The sequence below is a fragment of the Mytilus galloprovincialis genome, chromosome 5, assembly GCF_965363235.1.
Source record: "Mytilus galloprovincialis chromosome 5, xbMytGall1.hap1.1, whole genome shotgun sequence".
NCBI classification, from domain to species: domain Eukaryota; kingdom Metazoa; phylum Mollusca; class Bivalvia; order Mytilida; family Mytilidae; genus Mytilus; species Mytilus galloprovincialis.
This window is the reverse complement of record NC_134842.1, coordinates 22,266,588-22,273,177: the sequence shown is the minus strand read 5'-3', so window position 1 is coordinate 22,273,177 and position 6,590 is coordinate 22,266,588.

Below are 6,590 nucleotides of genomic sequence, written 5' to 3'. Positions count from 1 at the left end.
TGCTGAACGGCAGAAACGGAAAACGGAACGGAATACGGAACGGAAACGGAAAACGGAAACAGAAAGAATTAACCATGTTAACATCTTTTCTTTTTGGTTATTTTATCTATATAGGCATGTTTTATATAGTATTACACATGTTTACAAGAAAAAAGCCAGAGGAATGAATTTAAAAGAAAATTTTTTAAAGCAAAGTATTGAAATAATTACCAGGAGATGATGAGACTATATTTTTAAAATATTTAATAAACTCATGTGTGCTTCGTTCTTGCGATTCAGGATAGTCAATTCACTTTTTTTTTGAAAAAAAAGTTTGATCAATTTCAATAAGATAGCAACCCAACAACACAAAAAAAATCTATATAGGCCTAAAAAAGATTGACATCGGCCTCGATTCTATAAATAGGTTGTAATGTAATAAACTTTTGGGGAAATCCTTAGCATCATTTTTTCTTCTTTAATTGCCTTGAATCAAGATGAGTGTTGTGGTGTATCTTGTTGCGTTGTTCTGCATTGGTGATTTTCGTTGTATCTGTTCTTGTATAATGGAAAGAAAACGTAAAAGAAACCTAATAGGATAATGGTGTATGGAAAAAAATCCTAGATAGAAACCAGGGAACTAGAATAGAAACTTTAAAAAAGAAGATGTGGTATGATTGCCAATGAGACAACAAAAGACCAAAATGACACAGACATTAACAACTATAGGTCACCGAACGGCCTTCAACAATGAGCAAAGCCCATACCGCATAGTCAGCTATAAAAGGCCCCTTTATACTTTATTTTTATGAGAAAAAAATCGACAAAATCTCTCACTATACAAAGCCTTTCTCATCCTTTTACAATACTCAAGAATTTGTATAGTACTAGTAAATCCTTGCAATACTGAAGTATGCTGTTTGGTATTTACATAGGGAAAGCATTATACCTCCTAGCTCCTAGAATTTAAATTAAAAAATTACGAATTGATGTGCAAAAAGTGGCGAACAATTAGTGGTCTACATGGATATATACGATTTGCACAGTGCTCTCACCAAGTTAGTCGTAGTCATGTCCTAAGGTTTTCAAAATCCAATTGTCTATGAGATACATATTAATTTGCGGAAATGCATAAATGTCTCCTGTTGTCCATTCATCAGGTATCAAGCTGGTGTTGATGATTGTTGAAAAATTGGTGAATAATATTTTTTTTTACATTCTATGGCCTATAATTTCTTCTGACCTTCATACTTTTTATGTATTGAATCCATATTCTAATTTTGTTCTCGCCCATACTTATGTTATTATGTCTTTCCATTTTGGATGTAACCGGTTTATTTAGTGGTACATATTAATACCACAGTCCCACTAGGCCACGATCGTACTACGATCTGTGAAAAAAATGCAAATGTTGATGATCGTAGTACGATCGTGTAGATCGTTGTAAGGTCGTATCACGGTCGTGGTGAGGTCTTTAAGATCGTGATAATACTTTGAACATGTTCAAAACAATCGCGGTGCGGTCGTGGCGAAATCAGGTCGTAGTAGAAGCGTAGTGAAAGCGCACTAAGGTTGTAGTAAGATCGCAAAGGTCGCTGTGCCATCGTAGCGATAGCGTAGCGAAAGCGTGATTCTATTCGGAGAGACTGCACTACGATCTCACAGCGACGTTATTATGACCTCACTACGACCATAACGTTCTCACCGCGACCCAACTACGCTTCCACTACGACTATACCACGTTTACTCCACGCTGTTCAAGACCATATATACAATTCTAACACGCTCTTGTCGTCCTCACCTCGCTCTTGTTACGACCTGACTACGTTCATACTACGACAATTATTCTCAATGTCCTTTCACATAAAATATATTATATATCTCCAAGTTTTGTTTGTCTGTATGTAGTTCTTGTCCATTTTCTCTAACGACTCAACCATGCTTCTCGTTTATATAAATTAGACCGTTAGTTTTCCCGTTTGAATGGTTTTACACTATTTTTTGTTGAGACCCTTTATAGCTTGCTGTTCGGTGTGAGCCAAGGCTCCGTGTTGAAGGCCGTACCTTGGCCTATAATAGTTTATTTTTATAATGTTTTACTTGGATGGAGATTTGTCTAATTGGCACTCATACCACATCTTCCTAAATCTATTTGACACATCGGTGTCATCTCTGCTATCGTTCACTAAAATGTCGTCATTTGAGCTTTATGGACCAACAAACGGTTGTAATTTAGGTTACATTGGTTGGTCCGAAATCTCTGCTTAATCAGGATTCGTTACTATCAGAACTCCTTCTGCCTCTACATCAACCTCTACCACCACGCCCACGTGTTCTAAAAGATTTTGGTGGCATTGTTTCCGAGAAATCTATTTATTAATCAGAAATAGAAGGAATGGAATTGTATTGATATGGAACACGATGTTAATGTTATTACTGATAACGTAGTAAGATCACGGTAAGAACGTACTATAATCGCAGTAAAAGCGTGGTAAGATCGTGTTGCAATCGGATAACTCGTGGTATGGTCGTAGTGAGAACGTGATGAGCGTAGAACGATCTTGATAAGCGTAGTGAGGTCGCAGAATAAGCGCGATGAGAACGTACCTATAATCGTAGCGGGATCGTTGTAGGAGCGTAATGAGAACGTAGTACATCGTGAAGGCAACGTAAATTTACATGTTCATGCCGCTCATACCCCGACCTCACCACGATCGGAATTTATTTTAGATCGCGGTGAACGTAGTGCGATTGTGGTCTAGTGGGACTGGGGCTTTAGTTGATGTTTTCTTAGTTGATACAATGTTTTGCTCTGTCATGGTCGTTTTTTGCTCAGTGGTACTAAGTCTTTAGTGGTACACTTTGCGAGAGTTCTTTTTCATCTGACCTGCCCCTGCTAAGTGAGCCTTTCTCGTCTCTTGGCGTTCGTCGTCCGATTTCGTCTTTGTTAACTTTTACAAAATTTCTCAGTCTCTGAAACTATTGGGCCAAATGTTATTGAACATATGTCTTTTTAGGGAGTCGCCTGGTAGTTTTGGTTAAACTTTGCAACAATTACCATTGGTGTATCTAATTTAATAACTGTGTTGGATAACACTTCCTGTTAGCCAAGTTAGCCAACATGGCTTAAATTAAAACATAGGGATAAAATGCAAGTGCTGTCTATGAAAAAAACGCTATGAATTTAACGAAAACGTGATGTGAAAAACGTGTATAATCTGACATCGGACATCGGACTCGGACTTCTATTAAAATGAGTTTTAATGTGTGTATGCTTCATATGTGTTTCTTTATTCTACATTGGCTAGAGGTATAGTAGGAGAATAAAATTGGGATCTCACAAAACATGTTTTACCCCGCCGCATTTTTGCGCCTGTCCCAAGTCAGGAACCTCTGGCCTTTGTTAGTCTTGTATATTTTTTTGATTTAATCTCATTTATGTGTTTTGGAGTTTAGTGTGACTGACTGACGCCCATTTTCTCTGAACTACATGTAGCACACAATTTTATTTAGGGGCCAGCTGATACCACCTCCGGGTGCGGGATTATCATGTTGAACACCCATTAGTGGCCTTCGGATGTTGTCTGCTCTTTGGTCGGGTTGTTGTCTCTTTGACATATTCCCTGTTTTCATTCTCAATTTTATTAGAATGTTGAGCTCTACCTAATGTTCATTGACGTAAAAACAATCAAGTGACTTCTTACATGAGTTGTCGACCTTATATGACGAATTTTCTCACTTGCATGTTCGCCTATTATATTGAAATATATGGTAAATATATTTAACCTTTAATAGCAAAAATTACCAGCAAGACAAGATCTATTGATTTTCATAATTCTTTATTTCCCCCCTTAAATTCTTAAATTCCGTCTATATAAAAGTTTCTTTCCGTTTCCGTTTCCGTTCCGTTTTCCGTTTCCGCCGTTTAGCAACACCCCCTCCAAACGTATCAAAAATGTGGTCAGTAATAAAAATCAAGCATCGTAATGATTATTGTCAGTTTCACAGAACTCAGTGTTTTTGTGTGAGGATTTATCTCTAGCTTTATGAAACCTAAAACAAAATATTTGTATCTGTGTTTACAATTTTCAGTGGCGGATGCAGGAATTTTCGAAAGGGGGGTGCTAGCCCAGGGCAAAGGGGGGGGGGGGTGCAGGGGGGGTGCAAACATATGTCCCGATTCAAATGCATTGATCGGCCAAAATAAAGGGGGGGTGCGGACCCCCGGAACCCCCCCTCTGGATCCGCCACTGATTTTAATCATTTTTAAATCTTTCTTTGTAGGAACTAATTGGTAAGTTGTAAATTTGTTGGGCACAAGATGTTTGCGCATTTCTTTTTTACCTGTAACCTGTTTTACCTGTGGACATCTGCGCTTTAAATTTTGATACACTTGTAGTAAAATTCGCACTGACACCGTCTTAGTTTAAACATATTTGTTTATAGGGAATTGGGAAAACAAGTTATTGCAATTTATATCAATCCCTTTCCACTTTGCGGGTGCGAGTGCTGTCTTGTAACGGCATTAGCCTACTCTTTTTCAAAATCTACAAGGGTCTCTTTTACGTGCAAGAGATATGGCTCTCTCTTCACATGGGTCAGCCATTTAACGTCCCCTTCCGACGGACTAGAATCGATTCCTTCGAAGACCATACTCGTAAATGGTGTCAAGGGAGACACAGTCTCAAACATTAGAGAATTAAAATATAGAGACAAGTACAGGAAAAAATGTTTATGTCACGATGGATTTTTACCGTTGAACAACAGTCGGCTTATAATATTAACATTCGTTATATATTGACGAACAGACATCTCAGTAAAGAAATGAAAAAAAGAGACTAGAATATATAATAAAAATGAGGGCAAAATAGCAGTCAAGACAGATTACAAAAGCAAAATTGTTTATTTCTTGGGCTTCAGATATTAGGCGAAAACTGGCCTGTGATAACTATGTGTGTCTTTGGTGTCTTCATAATGTCAAATGTTCACTTTAAGGTATGCATATAACTATATCAATGCGCTATAAAATTATTTTTAAACGCGAATGTGTTATAGAATGACTATTGAACTTTTAACCATAAAGAAAATATTGTAAAAGCGCAAATATCTTATGAATTGAAGCGCAAATGTACATTAAAAAAGTGCAAACGTCCCGATTTGGAGCCAGTTAGTTCATGGAGAAGAACAAAACGTCTCCGAAAATGGCAACGATAATAAGGAACTGAGGAGTTATTACAGGTCCAATCTTACCATTGGTCAAAAGTGTATGTAACCACTCGAAAATTCCTGTGTATACTGTGTATACTTCATATAAAAAGACATTTACAAAAAACTTTGTGAAAAAGTTATTTAGGGTCCTATTTTGAAAAAAAAATTAATGCTAAATTATAGATCTGTAAATTAGATTATTATGTAATATCATAGTTTAATGACATATATTTCAGAAAAAAAAAAATTATATGCAAATAATGAAATTAAGAATATTAATTTCTTAAAAGGATAAATCAGAAATATATATAAAGATTTAAGATATTTATGTATTTAATGGGGGTGGGGGATTAACTTTAGTAGAAACAGAAACATATATGTCTATCGTAGGAGGGTTTTTTTTGTTTTTTTTTTATAAAAATGTGTTTTATGTGAAGTATAAAGCAGAATTTTCATATTGTGAAAAAGACTTTTGATCTCTTACTGTATATACTGATATACATTAAATGCAACTCAAAATGGTTTTGAGAATTGTTCTATATCGAAAAAGTACTGAAACTTTGACATTTTTAGTTAATTCGAATTTTTGCATTTAAACGTAGAACAGACTTTTTTTTATTGAGTACAGCCTTCCAATTGATATTTTATAGTGTGTCTTTCTATGCATTGGCGGATCCAAGGGGGGGGGGGGGCGATCAATGCATTTGAATGGGGACATTTAGTTGGAACCCCCCTCCCCCCTTTGTCCTGGGTTAGGAACCCCCTTTTTAAAATGGCTGGATCCGCCACTGTGATGTTAGACTATTGTTTCATAAAAGGGAGAAGGTTAGGTACCATTAAAACGTTTATTCCCGCTGCAAATGTGTGCACCTGTCCAAAGTCATAAATCTGATGTACAGTGGTTGTCGTCTGTTTATGAAGTTCATGAGTGTTTCTCGTTTCTAGGTTTTATATAGATTAGACAGTTGTTTTCCCGCTTTTAATGGTTTTTACACTAGTAATTATTGGGCCCTTTGTAGCTTGCTATTCGGTGTGAGCCAAGGCTTCGTGTTGAAGGCCGTTTTTCAATTTTCATCCTAGCCCCCCCTCCCCCCCCCAAAAAAAATCAAATGGTAGCTTCCATATTGCATGATTTTCGCATTATTATGCTACATGTCATTCTGCTGATGAGCATTGTATGCTGACATTAATGAATGAATGAATGAATGAATCAATGAATCAATCAATCAATCAATCAATCAATCAATCAATCAATCAATCAATCAATCAATCAATCAATCAATCAATCAATCAATCAATCAATCAATCAATCAATCAATCAATCAATCAATCAATCAACGTCTCCATGCTTTGCAAGATCAAATATCATTTTGGTCATTAGTCATTCCCTGAATGATAATACA